The 15455-nt window shown below is 46.5% G+C and overlaps 1 long non-coding RNA gene across 1 annotated transcript; it reads left to right on the forward strand.

The window, feature by feature from the left end:
• The first annotated feature begins 6748 nt into the window (after positions 1–6748).
• On the forward strand, positions 6749–8703 carry LOC117436542 (uncharacterized). The gene is made up of 3 exons (XR_004549878.1): positions 6749–6844; positions 7991–8082; positions 8635–8703. It is a non-coding gene; the product is annotated as an uncharacterized lncRNA (long non-coding RNA).
• The last annotated feature ends 6752 nt before the right edge of the window (positions 8704–15455 follow it).

The raw sequence follows: 15455 nt of genomic DNA on the forward strand, positions 1-15455 counted from the left end.
ATGCAGCCAGGACAGGAGACCTGAAATACTGTCATGGTTCAGGTGCCCCTGTGACATCTATGCTGCACCATCAGACTTTTCCTGCCCTTTGCTCCCCTTCTAGAGTTTATCAATTCAAGAACCCTTAGTACCAGCATAATTAGAGTTTTACCTGCTTAACCTTCAAGTGTTTGTCTAGCGCTCCTCGAGGAATTAGTGTCCTCACTGGCAAAACATAAGGAAGGCGCCGATGAGCAGCACAGCTTGTCTGGGGTGTTTGGGACCCACCTCTGCTCATGCAGCTTTTCTGGGTGCTGAAGCTATGGACTGCTTCAGGATAAGACCAGTGTCCTGACAGGTTCAGAGGAGCTGCTCTCTCAGTGCAGCTCCTGTGCACAAGTGACAGATTGAGCTTCTCGCAGACTGCAGCTGACATGATCAGACCTGCAGGAAGGGCTGGGATGTGCTTAGACTTGCTTCTGTTGGATTTGGCTCAGATAGTGCTGCACTGGCAATTCTGAGGCTTTTCTTGGGAAAAGCAGACAAGCAGAATGTGGTGCCTTAAGGTTTCATTATTGAGACTATGCATTTTCTAAAAGTCTGCTGCAGAAGTGCTCATGTCCCATGGTTTCAAACAGTTCCTCCAGCTTGCAAAACATTCTCAGGCCAGTGGGAAGGGAAGTGCATGGCCATCTCCTATGGACCACAGCTGATGGAAGGCAGTTTGCTGGCAGTTTTGAAGTACTCTCACAAAGCCCACAAACCCTGTATTTTCTTCTTCCCCTATCCCCCAGCTCTAGCTTTCCTGTCTTTTTCCTGAGAAGCACCTCAACAGGGAAAATTTTAGGTGCAGAAAACAGACTTTGAAAAGGAATATCTTTCTCATCTTGCATCTATGCAGTTTACTATCCAGCAGTTCAGTTACAGACTTTGCCCTTTGCAACATGGGCGTCTTTGGAAGGAAGCAGGTGTTATGCTTGCTTTTGACCTATAGGCCATAGTTCCTCCTTCTTTTTTAACAGAAAAAGAAGTCTTGTGTTTGGAAAACCTAATGAAAATCCTAAATCCATGGGAAAACAAACTGGGTTTTAAACCAGTTTTCTGGGTAGTTTCACTCAAGAAAGTTGAGGACACGTCTTGTTTACCCACGTGTTCTACAGTGAGTTGAATGTGGCTAGAGAAGAAAAGCACAGCGGAAGGGACCCAGGAGCCTTGGTAAACCTTTCCTGTAGTGGAGGCTCTCTTTTTGGAGAAGAATTGTGGTTCCTCTTGGAAGCAGAGGTGTGACTGAGGAGAACTGATGTGGGCAAGAGCATAGCTGTGCTCTGGCGTCCAGACAATGAGCTACACATTTGAGTGACACTGACACACACATGGTAGTTTCAGAATGGGTCCCAGAGAATTGTATCTGATTTGCAGCTTCTGTTGTCTGTTTTAGGGTTAGTTGGTTTTCTTGTGATCTCTCAGACTGCTATTAGATTAGGCAGGGCTTGTAGCAATCCCATTCTGTTACCTGGCTGAGTCCAGAGTTTTCAGAGTTCAGTCAGAGTTTTCGATTTTCTTTGAGTTTCCTTTTGCCTTTTCTCCTCTCTCTTCCACCTTTTCTCTTGTTTGTTGTGGCCATTGTGTTTTTGGTGAAATGAGGTGAGTTTTCTGCACTAAAAATGGTATGTCTTGCGGTAATTATTAACCCCCTGTGAAAATTAATCCTAGCCTTAGGCAATCTGCTCCAGAAATTGCCTTCTCTGCTCATGGGTTTGTCATTCTCTGACTGCAGCTTCCCGAACATCCTAGAACAGCTCAAGCTGCTGTTACAAGGACTCAGCTGCCAAACAGTATCTGTACGTTATTTTGCAGTAGCAATGAAACCTCAGGCAATTTCCACATAGCAAAATGGCCTTTAGGGATACTCATCCTTAAAATGCAGCTTGTTTTGAAGTTTATGCAACTTGATCTGATTTGTTATTGACTTAATGCAAAGCCCACAGGCAACAGTGCAAAGACATCTCCGTAAGCTTCAGCTCAAGTTCCGTATCTTTCCTTATTAAAAGGCGAATAATTCTTTTTTTGTGAACTTTGAAAAAGAAACAAATTAAAAAAACAACCCCCACAATTCCTGAACGTGAAAGAAGTCAGAAGAAAATCTTGTATTAACTACCTGCCTGCACCTCCCTTCCTTGATGCAGTTTTGCTGCTTTTGTTTGCTCTTCACCAGTGTCGCAGTTTCCCCTGGGTAGCCAGTTCTCCTGTGGTTTGCAGGGGTCTTTTTTACTGCAGCAGCTGCCATAGCAATGTTTTCCCTTTGCCTATTCTTGCGGAACCACAAGTTTGTGCGTGCGGATGACGCATCTGAATCCTTTTGGCTTTCGTTTGTGCGTGTTTTGGGTCAGCCTTGGAACTGGCTTCCCCTGCTTGTTCCTGCATCCCCACCAGTGACGATGGTGCAAGGTTTGCTTTTGACTTCAGGTTGTTCTGAAGGAGCCCACGTGTGGGCAGGGAGGTTGGCATGGTAGCAGGTGACAGCGGTTAGGCTTTTCCCTTGGTAGGTGAGCTCAGGTTCACCTAAGTGCTTGGTGGTGCCAGATCTGAACAAGTTGCATTCTGTTAGAAGGGGTGGGTGATGATAAAACCTGTGGGTTGGAAATGAAAATGTGGGTTTATGCCCTTGAGAGCTGTTGAGGTTCGTAAGTTCCAAGAGCATGTCCTGCACTTCAAAAACAAGTCATCACTTTCTTTTGTTTCCAGTCTATTTCTTTTTGAAAATCTGAGCTCCCCAGTTCAGAAATGTTTTCAATGATGGCATGGAACAATAAATTTATAACCAAATATTTATATTAAATTATAGTAGTAAATTGGAAGCAGCTGTTCCCTTGAGTCCAGGACCTGGCATTTAGGAGTCTAGTGTGTTACTCTTCCACTTACAGCCACCTTTACTTTGCCTTCTCCAAGCTTAGGGCTTTATGCTTGCTTCTTATTTATGCTGGCTTCTTATTCTGCTGAGTGCCCGTGGGTGCACAGGAGAGCACAAGTTATGAAACAAGGGGAATCCTGTCAGCTGAACAAGCACCACTGTTTAATGAACTCTCTTTCACTTTGATTCTTTCTCATCTTTATTAGAATATATCTTCTACTAAAGGTTTGAAAAGAACAGGCTTTGTAGAATAAACTGCCCTTCTGATGGGGCTTTTTAGCCTTTTATTATTAATGGACTCCCATGGCATTTGCAGAAGGGTTGGTAAGCAAATGTTTGATGAGTGCAGCTGTTTATCTCATGTCCGTTGGTAAACAAACAAACTCATGCTGCTTCCTTCTTTTTATTTCCTTGTAGCAAACCTTGCACTGTGATGCCCAAACCGTTAATGAAATTTTGAAGGTAGGTGCTCTTAAATAATAGATCTACGTGTTTGTATTTTGTACACATTAAAGTAATGGGGGGGGAGGAGGGGGAATATCCCATAATAGGAAGCTCCCGAACTTTGAAAAAGCCCAGAGCTACTCATATACAGGTTTTATGTACTTTTCCCTTTGCTAAATAATCCTGCAAACATGGGAAGTATTTAGCTCTCTACAAGCTTCACTGAGATTGCTGCTAATTGGGCAATGCAAGTGTGCTTGGAGAAAAGGAGCAAGTCCTGATGATGGTCTGGCTTGCTGAGCTGAAAGAGGGCTTCATGCTGTGATATTGCCTCTTGGGTTTGCGATGGGGTCAGCTTATTTTTTGTACATGAATGTAAATCTCTTAAAGGTAAAACTTCAGCTGCCTGTATCAGCAAAATACTGTAACCCGCTTCTGTCATTCGCTCTCCAGGAAATGACCCAACCATGGCTACCTCTTCTGACAGATATTCCTTCTCCTCCTACTGCAGAGCCTTCCAAATTTCCATTCCCAACAAAGGTAAACACCCTCTTTCTGCCAAGGCTTTTGATAAACTAGAAGAGAGTTTTCCATCTCTCGCCCGTCCTTTCATCTGATTTTGTCCTCCTGTCATAGGTAAGGGCTTTTAGGAGAGATTATCTTTAGAAGCCCCAATGGATTTTGAATTGTCACTTGCAGTGCATGGTTTTACTTGAGTGATTTTGCTTCTGAGCAATTGTTTTGGAGTGGGCTATATGGTAGCATCGTTATCTTTAGTCTTTCTTATTTTTTGAGCAAGCTTTGTATTTTTAGACTCGTAAGATGTTTCAGAGGGGACGAATAAATGATGTTTCAATGACTTAGGTAATCGTGGGCTTCAAATGTGACTGCTTGTCAGAAGTATTTGAAGCATCTCATTTTGTTACCAAACAAAGCATTTTTTGGTTCAACAGAAGTGTTTGGCAGCTCTTGTAATGTCTTTTTTTTAGTATTCCTTCAAAGATGCACATACCACTAATGGGCTAGCAGCAGCAGCACATATCATTTCTGTCCGTGCTAAGCTCCGTCAGGCCAGCTGATGATTTTTCATCGCTTGTACTTTTCCACCTATGGAGTGTAATTGAAAAGTAGTGTTTATTACCTCTCTACCTTAATATTTCCTGCTGGAAGACAGTGGCCGCAATTTTAACTGTCTCTTCAAATTTCATCTGTATCATAGTTTTGGTAATAAACCCCAAAAGCCCTGCACATCTGAATGCAGTGTTTTCCTTGCCTTTGATAAGACTTATCGAAACCCACAATTGTTTGCAGTTCATGCCTACATCAGGAGCAATCTGAATTCACTCCTGTATAATTCCTACCAAGTAGTAGAAGAAAAGCCCCTCCAGAACAGATGCAGAGCTTATTTTGAGCAACAGAAGTGCCTTAATTTTCATGACTATTAGCAGCAAGAGGCTGAGCAGTTCCATCTCTGCCACTAGAAAATATCCAAGCAGAAGTAGATAAAACATTATTTTAGGATACTGGTTAGTGAAGCTGAAATCTGTATCTGCTGTGGTCTGGGTTTCCCCTTTGTTGGTCCCAGTATCTTTTCAAGACTTTTACCAGGAATTGATCAGACTTGGCTGTATTGGTTTCTACTTTACATGAACTTTAAAACCCTGAGTGATTTGGTTTTCTTTCTTCCCGTTAGAGGAAAGCAGTGGACGAAGAGACAAATAGGAAGAAATTGAAATTGGAGAAAGAACAAAAATCCCTGAACTCTTCACCTAAGAAAGACTCCAAGGAATTGAAGTGAGTATACAGTGGTGGAATGGCAGAAAGATGCAGGCAAGCGAGTCTGTCCTAAAAAAGGAACTGTATCTTCTGTCCTTATACATTTGCTTATAAGGTAATGTGCTTCCTGAAGCTTCATCTGCTGAATATTTGTCTTTAACTCCTGGAATCTACCATGTGGCATTCGGAATGTAATTTATTCAACTTTTTAATTGTTGCAGATGCGAAGTGATACTTGGGTGTCACCTGTTTCTGATCCCTTCTTAATGCTGAGGATTATGGTTCTAACCATTCAAGTATAAGCTGATGTTTCAGTGGCTGGTCATCCTCCCATTCTTGCTTTACACTGCTGCACAAGTTTTGAATGTGGTGGCATTTGTCAGATTTCTAACCATTGAGATGGACATGATTTTAAACGCTTCTCCATCCTGCAGCTTACATTGCGGCATGCTCTGATCCATACATGTAGCTCAGGAAATCTGTTCACACTGCAGGAAATGTAATTGCCAGTTGCGTCCATATTACTTGTCCTTTTAAGGGGATAGGCAACCATTTGCACTGCTGTCTTTTGGACCAGATGCAGGAAACAAATTTGTGCAGCACAGATTTGCTGGTCGAGTTGCATACAGTGTGGTAGGCTGCCTACCTGCTGGGATGCAGGAGTCATTCCTCCTCTCCAAACCTCAGTGGAGGCAATCTGTCAGCAGGGGATTGCTCTAGACAATCTGGGGGGTGGCAGCTGTTCTGTGGAAACTTTGAGAAGCTGAGGAAAAGTGATGGAAATGAGCAGTAATGAAACAAGGTTTAGAGTTATTTGGTGTTGCTTAAAGCTGCCAGAGTTCCCTTGTATTCCTAACTTCCGATGATCAGAAATCTGATATGCCACCATATTATTAAATGTGATAGTCCCTGCCGTTCAAAAAGCGCTACATTTTAAATCTCTGACTTGAATCCTCTCAGTCTTGATGTCTAGTTGAGCAGGCAAGTCTTAAAGGAAGAACTCAGTTTAATTCTATCCAAGTATGTATAGGATCAAGTGTCAGGTTGAGTATCTGTAACCGTAGAAGACACCTTCTACCGTAAATGGGGAAAGAGAGGCAGTGCTGCAGTTTGTTTGCCTTGTTGGGTGATTTCTCGCAGAGAATTGACGGTCTCTGTCTTTAAGTGAAAGGGGCTGTGCTGGAGGGATGCCTTTTTGCAATATCCTGCCATCCTGGTTCTAAGTTTTCATTCCAAGGACAACTCCCGGGGCTTAATTCTACTTGAAAAGCAACTTGCCTGCCTGTTGTTAGCAGCTGAAGATGTGGTATCTCATGCACAATGACTTTCATTTTGCTTTTGTTGGATTCTTCATGTCATTTTTGCTTCCAGAGAAGCTGAAGTGTAACTGGTGCATGTTGCAACGAAGTTTGTAAAAAATCGCTACGTTATTGATGCACCCCAATTCATTCATCCCAATTGCTGAATTCTCTTCCCATCTCCAGAGCATCAAACTCCAGGGCTTCAACTGAATCCCAGAAGAAAGGTTTTCTATTTCCACCACTGCCACCAGTGTCTGCCATACAACCTGCACCAAAGTCAACCAAGGTGGCACAAAAGAGATGCAGAAGCGAGAGTGATGAGCTCTCGGCCATTGATTACACCATCAATAACAAGAGGGACTACAAGGATCCTTTGATCCACAAGTACTGCAAAGTGGAGAGTAGCCAAGCTGAGCTGTCAAAGGCTATCAAAGTAGGTATCAATTATAAGTAGCAGGAAGTTTCCTTCAACCTGTGGGTGCTGCTTGACTCTCTTTAGAAACATGCTCTGAGGATATTGAAAAGGAAGAAGATAAAGCAGCCACTAGCGGAAGTTCTTTGAGGCATTTTGCCCCTTTCATGGATATCTGTAACCATACATCACTAGCCCAGAAGCCTCCATTGTAATTCCTCTGCTGACTTGCCATCATTTGTTTTCATCTCATTTAGTGATGCATAGTGAGAAGAGGTGCCCATGTAAAAACCAAAGGCATCATGCTGATGGCCGTAACTGTTTCTGACTGTAGGCAACTGCAAGTACAAGAGTGGTGTAAAAGAAGGGTGTTTACAAAAGGGAAAAGTGGGCTGCTTAAAAATAAGAAACATACAAGCCGGGTATAAGGTTTTCATAGCATCGTAGACTGGTTTGGGATGGGATGGAGCATTTACCACTTCTTTGGGCAGCCTATTTCATCCTCACAGTAAAGAAATTCTTCCATCTCTCTAACCTGAATCTCCCCTGTTGAAATTTGGTTGATAGTTTGCTTATGAAATTGTTAGTGATCCTTGCAGCTGGATCTTTGCCATTTTTGGTTGTAAAATTCTATTATCTTGGTATTTACTAGCGGTTGGGTGTGTGTGCTCTAGGATATTGTGTGAGTCATGCCCGAGTGTGCTCGCTCTATGGGCTGGCTTCTAACTGCTTGCTTTTTCCTTATGATGTAATTGGCAATGGAGAAGGAACAATTGTGTGGTTAAGCTGGAAATAAGTGTGAATGGATATTACCTATTGCTGCCTTGGTTAGTGAAAGGTTTCCTGAAACACCGTGAAAAATATGCTGCTTGCTGCCTTACTGCTATCTTAGCCATTGTGCAAGGAAAGCTGCTACTTAATTTCCCCATGCTTGGGCAAAGTATTAATGATATGAATGCCTTACTAGCAGTCAGGTCAGAAGCCAGGTTTCCATTTCCATTATTGGAGGAGGTGCTGGGGAAGTAGGTAAGAAGACAGGTAGAGCCTGGAAGACAGACTATGCCTGGGACAAAAAAGTGTTTCCTACTGCAGTTTAGGCAAGGCAAGCTTTGGAATCGTTTTTGACATCTCTCTAACCGGATCTGTCCGTATTCTGTGATTTGTCAGGGATCTGCCGGACACGTCACAAAACTTCTCCCAGTGCCTTCTTTGCCAAATGGTGCCTCCCAGCCAAAGAGACCTCAACTCAAGTTTGAAAGGTAAAGGTTTTGTTTTTACACCCCTCTTCTGTACTTTGTAAAGCCACCAGGCCAGGCTGGCCCTGCAGCCAGCCTGGCTTCTGCTTTAGTAAGCACTTCTTTGGGGAGGAAAGAGAGAAGGAGAGGGGTCAGTGACTTGCCCTGTACTGTCTTCTCATGGCTGGGACTTACCCCACCTACCGCAAAGCAGAAGTCTAATTACAACATTTCTTGTATTAGAACCGCTACTCTACAATTCAGTTACTGTTTCACTCTGAGAGGAAGTACCTCTTGTGCCTGCCTACAAATGACAGCTTTTGATTTGCCTCATTCTTGTCAAGTGGTAAACTAGTGTGTGACAAGGTGCTGGGCAGGCAAGTAACTTTTTCTGAGAGGGCATCACTCTTTCCTTGCTCATTTTGTTAGCGCAGAAGCGGCTGTGTGCCATTGGCACGGTGAATAGATAATCCCACTGCACGGAAATGTGTGTGTTCCGCTTTATCATTGTTTATATGTTGATGTGTGATATATGTTGTGTGAAACCAACCAAATGTTTTCTCTCTTTATTTCCAGAGGTTTTTGGAGAATTTGACGCGGCATCGGGGGAGCTGTCACTGACCAGCAGCTTGATCAGACTGGTCCACTATATTAGACAGGGTTTACACTGGCTGAGACTGGAAATGGAAATGGCTTAACTGGTGCTCAAGTTAGTTAGTTAAGTTGGTTCTTCTTCTTCTTCTTAAGCAGCTGGATCAAGTTCTTCAATAATAAATGAAGTAGCCCGTTTGTTAGGAGTTGTTGCAAGCGTCTTCATGCTTCTTGTAGAGAAGTTGCCGTTGGCCTTTTCTCTCTGAATGGTCTTAGTGTTTCCCTTCTGAATGAGGTTTAAGTATGAATTCATGTACAAGAAGTCCCCATTTCAATTGCTCCCCTGTTTGTCACCCCTTGCCCTTTCCTTTAGGAACAAGAATGTGTGCAAATCTAGGTGCTCAGAGTGGCAGGAGTGCCATGATTCAAGGCATCAGGCTCTTATCGTCCTGAACCGGATTCAGGGAAGACTGTGCCAGAGTCAGCCGCCGGCAGCCACCAGAGCCTGGCTCTAAGCATTCACTGATAGGGAGATCCCATTCCCTCAGGGAATCTCACAGAGTTCCATGCCCCATGGTAGCTCTGCTTCTCGGGGGCTGTGTGAGGTGAGCTCTTTGCAGTGGCCTTAACAGTTCTTGTTTGGGGCTTTTCCCATTATTTGGGTTTATGTTGGTCATTGTAACTGTGCCTTGGAAGAATGACTTCTGCATGTCCCCGTGCACTACTGTGATACAATTTGTGCATTATTCAGGTCCTTCGTGTACCAGACACTGCGCCAAAAATGTTTGCTGACCATGCATGTGGTTTGTCTAATGTAGTCTGTATACCGTAGAGCGTCTGGTGGGAATTTTAGTTACAGGCTTAGACAGGAGGAGCTTGGTGGTGCCTTTGCTCAGGCAAGGTGGGACTGGGACTCAGTTCACTGCCATCCATCAGTGTTTCAAGTGGTGTGACAGCAGGTCTCCCCCAGGCCGGCTGCAAGATGCATGGAAGGTAAGAAGAGAAGCATGGGAAGGCAGCAGTGGTTGTGGCCATACATGTGTGGGTCTTGTTCTGGTTCTGGTGGGGAGTGAGGGTGAGTTGAATACAAGCTGCCCTCTCTGCTGGCCAGGGTGCAGCTGCACCTGTGTCACTCACATCCTCTGTTCCATCATTTCCCTACCCCTTGCACCCCAAAAGGTTTGATTCCTACAATCCTTGCTTAGGGCTAAAGCGAGGAGGGTTCATTTTGGAGGTGGGATGGAGATGGGCAGTGGAAGAGGAGGGATGCAGCAGGAGGAGGACGTGTAGGGGCAACAAGAACAACTCCTATGGGTGTGTCAAGGATAAAAGGAAGCCGAGGGAAAGCGTGGCCCCCTTGCAGAAGGAAATGAAAGACCAAGTTACCTGGGCCATGGAGAAAGGACACTGAGGTACTCAATGACAGGTTTTTGCTTTGGTCTTCACCAGCAGAGGCTCCAGCCAACTGCCCAAGTCACAGAAGGCAAAGGCAAGGACTGGGAGAAATGTGCCCATGGGATGCTGTGGTAGATGCCCCATCCTTGGAGACATTCAAGGCCAGGGTGGCTGTGGGTCTGCCTGGGCAGCCTGATCCAGTTGATGTCCCTGCTCACTGCAGGAGGTTTGGACTGGATGGGCTCTGAAGGTCCCTCCCAACCCAACCCTCCCCATCCCATCCCAACACATCCCATCCCAACCCATCCCATTCCAATCTGTGATTCAGAAGCCACGCAGGCAGCCGCAGACACACATGCGTTCTCTTCAGCACAGCCCAGTGCACGAGTGTCTGATCTCTGTGAGGACACTGCTGACCCAGCTTTCATAGGTTGTGGGTACTCATTGGAAGCCTGAGTCAGTGCTCTGGTGGCAAACTAGGGCAGGTATGGATTGGTATGGGCTTTTGGCCTGGAGTGATGGAGCACCACAACCCCTGCACACCAGGCAAGTCAGATGGCAGGAATCACACAGCTTCCTGTTGGCTTTTCTTGTGCTGGAACAGCTTTGAAATGCAACAGTCCCGAATCCAAGGAATTGTGTTGGAATGCCACGAAGTGGCAGCAACACCACCAACCTTGCTGCCAGAGCCAGAAAAGAAATGCAAATCTAAGTGTCATCTCTTGGCTAGAAGCGCTTTATTTGCTGCCAGCTCCAATCCAGAGAACATGCAAATGTTCAGAAAACAAATACAGATGTGGTAACAGCAGCCAGCAAAAAATGTAGATGGAGCATCTGGAATAAAGTACTTGGGTTTGCACAGCTCTGCACTGCAAGCACTGCTGAGAACAGTTTTGAAAGCAGTTTCAGCCTAATTCAAGATAGAAAGCCCCATTTAATGGTGGGAGTCATGTGGAGTCCCCCGCCACAATCATACCTTAGAATCACAGAATCTTAGGGCTGGAAAGGACCTTAAGATCATCAAGTTCCAACCCCCCTGCCATGGGCAGGGACACCTCACACTAAACCATGTCACCCAATTCTCTGTCCAACCTGGCCTTGAACAGCGCCAGGGATGGAGCATTCACACCTTCCCTGGGCAACCCATTCCAGTGCCTCACCACCCTCACAGTAAAGAACTTCTTCCTTATAGCCAATCTAAACTTCCCCTGGTTAACAAGTTACCCCTTGTCCTGTCACTACAGTCCCTAATGAAGAGTCCCTCACCACCATCCTTATAGGCTCCCTTCAGGTACTGGAAGGCTGCTATGAGGTCTCCACACAGCCTTCTCTTCTCCAGGCTGAACAGGCCCAACTTTCTCAGCCTCTCTTCATACAGGAAGTGCTTCAGTCCCCTGATCATCCTCGTGGACCCCTCTTGGACTTGTTCCAACAGTTCCATGTCCTTTTGATGTTGAGGACACCAGAACTGCACACAATACTCTAGGTGAGGTCTCACGAGAGCAGAGTAGAGGGGCAGGATCACCTCCTTTGACCCACTGCTCACGCTCCTTTTGATGCAGCCCAGGATACGGTTGGCTTTCTGGCCTGCGAGCGCACACCGAGCGCCCACTCTTCATGACCCAGGCCCTATTGACCCTGAGAAGGAGTCTGGTAATTCTGATGCTGACCTGGAAGGTCCTTTTAACCCGGGGCCTACTGATCCGGAAAAGAAGCCTGATTTATATCCCCCAGATCCTCATGATAAAGGGGCAGCTGTAAAGGGAGAAGCGAGACGAGTGGGGCATGCCAACGTACTGTGTACTTTCCATGTGGTGTATGTGCTGGATCAAGACCCGCAGTGGGGAGGTCTCTCGTATGCTCTTATCAGAGATATCAGGCAAACGCAGATGGACCATGGACCTGAGGCCCCATATCCAGCTCATTTGAGACAGTCTTGTCTGTGTACTGGACTGTACAGTGCTCATGCACTGGAAGTTGGCAAATATAAGTATGTCCATGTTTCTATCAACCCGTGGAGACCTTTACCAATATTGTTGGCCACTTCTTCTGACGTGGGCTGGCCTCCTGTGTCAGAATGAGCGTGCATTTTGGCCAGTATAAAAGCCAGAGCCTCACACGATGCGGGGGAGGCAGAGCCTCTGCCGGGACACCCGCTAAGGTTGAGCCTGACAGCTCACACTGCAATGATGCTTCTCGGGGCTGGTTTCCTGATCATATTCACAGGTCCTTGCACCACGTTCTGTATGTGGGACCGTGTAGTGGGGGTAATGATTGTGTGTCTGGATTTTGTGTCAAATATTGTAGTTGTGGGGACTGTGCTTGTGGGATCCCATGCGTGTGTGTGTGTTGAGGGCAGATGGTGTTCTGTGTATTCCTTGTTGTCAGGTTCCTGTGAAAGTTTTTAACACGTAGCAGATGGACATTGCAGGTGAGAAAGGGTCAATGAGAAGGTGCAGTTGCCAGCAGGTCTTTATGGCTGCAGCCGAGCAGGTTGGTGTTTGTAGCTGCAGTCGAGCAGGTTGGTGTTTGCAGCTGCAGCTGAGCAGGTTGGTGTTTGCAGCTGCAGCCGAGCAGGTTGGTGTTTGCAGATGCAGCCGAGCAGGTTGGTGTTTGCAGCTGCAGCTGAGCAGGTTGGTGTTTCCAGCTGCAGCCGAGCAGGTTGGTGTTTGCAGCTGCAGCAGAGCAGGTTGGTGTTTGCAGCTGCAGCCGAGCAGGTTGGTGTTTGTAGCTGCAGCTGAGCAGGTTGGTGTTTGCAGCTGCAGCTGAGCAGGTTGGTGTTTGCAGCTGCAGCTGAGCAGGTTGGTGTTTGCAGCTGCAGCTGAGCAGGTTGGTGTTTGCAGCTGCAGCTGAGCAGGTTGGTGTTTGCAGCTGCAGCTGAGCAGGTTGGTGTTTGTAGCTGCAGCCGAGCAGGTTGGTGTTTGCAGCTGCAGCCGAGCAGGTTGGTGTTTGTAGCTGCAGCCGAGCAGGTTGGTGTTTGCAGCTGCAGCTGAGCAGGTTGGTGTTTGCAGCTGCAGCTGAGCAGGTTGGTGTTTGCAGCTGCAGCTGAGCAGGTTGGTGTTTGCAGCTGCAGCTGAGCAGGTTGGTGTTTGCAGCTGCAGCCGAGCAGGTTGGTGTTTGTAGCTGCAGCCGAGCAGGTTGGTGTTTGCAGCTGCAGCCGAGCAGGTTGGTGTTTGCAGCTGCAGCCGAGCAGGTTGGTGTTTGCAGCTGCAGCCGAGCAGGTTGGTGTTTGCAGCTAAGCTGAGCAGGTTGGTGTTTGCAGCTGCAGCAGAGCAGGTTGGTGTTTGGAGCTGCAGCAGAGCAGGTTGGTGTTTGCAGCTAAGCTGAGCAGGTTGGTGTTTGCAGCTGCAGCTGAGCAGGTTGGTGTTTGCAGCTGCAGCTGAGCAGGTTGGTGTTTGTAGCTGCAGCTGAGCAGGTTGGTGTTTGGAGCTGCAGCAGAGCAGGTTGGTGTTTGCAGCTAAGCTGAGCAGGTTGGTGTTTGGAGCTGCAGCTGAGCAGGTTGGTGTTTGCAGCTGCAGATGAGCAGGTTGGTGTTTGCAGCTCAGCTGAGCAGGTTGGTGTTTGCCCCTGCTCAAAGCAGGGTGAGTGACTTGAAAAAAAGTGATTTGCTAGAGTTGGGTGCTCATGTTCAAAAGAAGCTGCTTCCGCTTCGGCTCCCAGTGCTCCACTGGTGCAAGGGCCAGGATGGACACCAGAGCCCCTCCCGTTCTATTGAAGCGTTGGGGCAGTTTGTAGAGACACCACAAACAAAGCCTGAAGAGCGCCTGCAACACGCTGGGCACGTGGGAGGAGCCCTGCTTAGTGTGTTTAAAGTAAGCTGGGGGAGAAACCCCAAATGATAAACTGGGCAGCAGGAGAGGTCATTGACTGAGGCCCTCATGGCACTCTTTGTCATGTAATCTGGCATCATGGGGGTCTCTCTGGCCCCGTATTACAATTATTTGCCGCTGGCAATCACTCCACCGTTAAAACTAATATGTGGTGCTTGGGCCTAACTTTTATTAATATTACAAGAGCTGCTTTGTTTAGAATACACCCTAGTACTAAGATAATACCCCATATTCGTTCCTGGAATCAATCATGCATTTGTCCTGCACATCTGTATGTGCTGGGAATTGCAATGGGCTTAACTGTTAATTCAGGGAACTTAACCTAGGAAGTAGAACCAGAAAAAAATGATTCTTAAGACATGTATTTCTCCTATTGATGTCACTGAAAATGCTAGTATCATCCCTTTTAAGCAAAGAGCTTCTGTGTGGCTAGCAGTGAATCTCACCCCAGAACGGGAAAGTGAAGGAGGTTTAGATTACTTTGATTGATTGTTACAGATATTCAAGACAGAAAGCATAGAATTAAGCGTTTTAAAGGCTGGCTTTTCGTTGCTATAATATTGGCTGTCGTAATATTAGCTGCTGCGTCTACTGCTATTGCACCACCAACACAATCAGTACAAACTGCTCACACTGTTAGCCAGGCTTTGCAAAATGTCACTAATGAACTCAGCATTCAAACCACAATTGATGAACAGATAATGACTGCTTTAGATGCTTTAGAATCTGCAGTATTATGGTTTATATGTTGTCTCAGTTTGCAGCAGGGTTGGTTAGTGGCAAACAGAGATGAAGCTTTCATGCAGACTGGTCTCTTAGTGAGTGACAGGTAGGGCTAGCAGTGATCCAGGAGTGCTGTGCAACACGTCTGACTGATCCTGTGGAGAAATGGGCTCTATGTTTCTCAAGCAGATGTTGATGTGCACATGCTAGAGCATCCCCACTGTCTCATGGTCTCTCAAGCTCTTTCAAACTGTTGAAAGAGGAAATTTCCTGGGTTCTGGTAAGCTGTGCTAGAAGGCAAATAGCTCATGAAGACCTCAGGCTCTCATCTCTCCTTTCTCTTTTTGCCTGCAGCCTGACCCACCAACTTCTAGGAAGTGGCAGCCTGACAACTGGCTAACCAAAGTGAGCCCACCAGCAGTGCCAACAGCGAGTCTCCGTGAAACTGGCCACGGGAGTAGACGTGAGAAGAGCAAGGAGCAGGGAATTAGCTGCAGTTCTTCCCACCAGCATGCCAAGGTGCAGGAGCCCAATCACAAGAGTGTCCTCCTCAGGACACTCATCTTCCAACTAAACAGAACTGCCAGAAGTCTTCCGTGTGTGCTGAGGAGCCCTCGCTCAGGCAGACTGTGGGTATCAAAAAGCCCAGCAAAGCCCCAGTGCACGAGGAGCCCAAGAGAGGCCTGAAGGTGAAGAGCGACCCTGATCCTCTCAAGGTCAGAGACCAGTCTTCCAGAGACAAGCCAAAAGGCAACGCAAAAGAGAAGCCAAACTTCAGTGACAAAAAAGACCCAAAGTCAGCACCGCAACAGGACCCTGAGAACAAAAACCACAACAGCTCTCACAAGGCCACTGAAA

Source organism: Melopsittacus undulatus, chromosome 7 (assembly GCF_012275295.1).
Source record: "Melopsittacus undulatus isolate bMelUnd1 chromosome 7, bMelUnd1.mat.Z, whole genome shotgun sequence".
In the NCBI taxonomy this organism is placed as follows: Eukaryota; Metazoa; Chordata; class Aves; order Psittaciformes; family Psittaculidae; genus Melopsittacus; species Melopsittacus undulatus.